A 347-nucleotide genomic window follows, 5' to 3' on the forward strand; every position below is an offset into this window, starting at 1 on the left:
TCAGCCAGTGAGCGGGAACCGGTCTGTATGTGGGATCCGAACCCTTGGTGGGAGCACCGCCGTGCTTCTCAAGCGGCACACTGTAGCAGTGCGCCACTGGGCCGGCCCAACCAGAGAATTCTTTTTTGCAGCATCTTTTGGGAATACGAGCCAACTGAACACACTTAGAGAAATACAGGCATAAAAAGAGATCATATTGAGCAGGAGGGGGCAAATAGCCTCTTGGCTCATCTAAACTTTCATGTTGGTGCATTTGCAAGGAAAGCAATAGCTAGATCTGTGTATGTCATGTCCCTCCATGTGCCAAGACACACTTAGTGTCAGTGAACACATCACCTGTCTTTCTT

This window comes from Galeopterus variegatus, unplaced genomic scaffold, assembly GCF_000696425.1.
Source record: "Galeopterus variegatus unplaced genomic scaffold, G_variegatus-3.0.2 Scaffold648, whole genome shotgun sequence".
In the NCBI taxonomy this organism is placed as follows: domain Eukaryota; kingdom Metazoa; phylum Chordata; class Mammalia; order Dermoptera; family Cynocephalidae; genus Galeopterus; species Galeopterus variegatus.